We start from the raw sequence: 1,336 nt of genomic DNA on the forward strand, positions 1-1,336 counted from the left end.
ACCTCTTTAGGAAGCTGAAAGGGGTTTGCAAAGATTGCATGTTTAGAAAATTCAGGAACACTCCACGATAACGTAAGCGGGTGACCGACATCCGGTAGGAGATAGTGTGCTTTAGTGTTGGGAATTTATCTATACGAGACTTGTTTAAAAAATAGGAACTTATATGATGCTGATTACTCGACTTCAGATAGAAATATCACATAATCATGACAATCAAATGTAAATCATCACTAAAACGGTTTATCTCCTTTGGTATTTTCAAAATTATAGGTCGACAAATCAATTATTAACGTTAATTGATTTGGTCAAATTTCATACTGAATTACGTATTCAGCATAGTATAAGGAGTGTAAAGATCGGCTGATTGACTTAAGTGGTGATATCGAATTAGTTCTACTCTGACATATGTTTCTCTAATTGTTAGATAAGAAGTTGGAATGCGTTGCTTTTATTTGCATCGAATAATAAAATAACAGTATAAAATGATTCACAAATGACTCACAAAGTAATGACAGTAGCATTTTCTAGAACAGTTTTAAACTGCACTATTTAATTTAAATTCGTAACAACCGTTTACCCTATAAGGTCACATTTAGAAGACATGTAGTACACATATAAGATAGTTATTAACAATGAATACATACTCAATCGAATTAACAGAGGATTCATGTAGTATACTGTCAATCAAGGTATCGTAAAGATTCAAGTATAAATCAATTTTATATTAATGTGAAAATTCTTTTTTAATTTTCAATCCCACTACAAACTACCTCAAGTTAATGAGGGAAAAATTTGTTGTTGTTGTCACACCCTTGCCGGGAATCGAACCCGGGACCTTTGGCTTTGCGCACCAATGCTCTAACCACTAGTATTAATATATAGTGCAGTCGAAATAAGAAGGCAAAGTCCCCAATAAATAATGCACACTAAAGGCATATCGTTTTTCTCGTTCTTACAAACGGAAGATATCCTGTCTTTACTCTCTAAACACGCCTCCTTCACAGCTGCGTCGAGGCCTGCACCTACGTTTCATAAGAATCAATCGAATAGAATGCGACGATCGACAACATGTTGTCTTGTCATTTGTACCTACATAAAATGGGCAAATTTACAGGCTCGGCTTACCGAGCGGCATGGCCTAGAGGTCTACACCATTGCCTAGCATTCGGGAGGACGCCGGTACGATTCCGGGTCCGTCTGCCTTGGTCCAAGTTTTTCTGTGGTTTCCTTGGATCACTTAGGCAAATGCTGAGGCAGTAATATTCCACAGATAATCTTTCACTCTCTTCTGTCTTCATTTCGTCCGTCTCATCTTTCTCACCCGAACCACCACCCA

Source organism: Agrilus planipennis, unplaced genomic scaffold (genome assembly GCF_000699045.2).
Source record: "Agrilus planipennis isolate EAB-ADULT unplaced genomic scaffold, Apla_2.0 scaffold89, whole genome shotgun sequence".
NCBI classification, from domain to species: Eukaryota; Metazoa; Arthropoda; class Insecta; order Coleoptera; family Buprestidae; genus Agrilus; species Agrilus planipennis.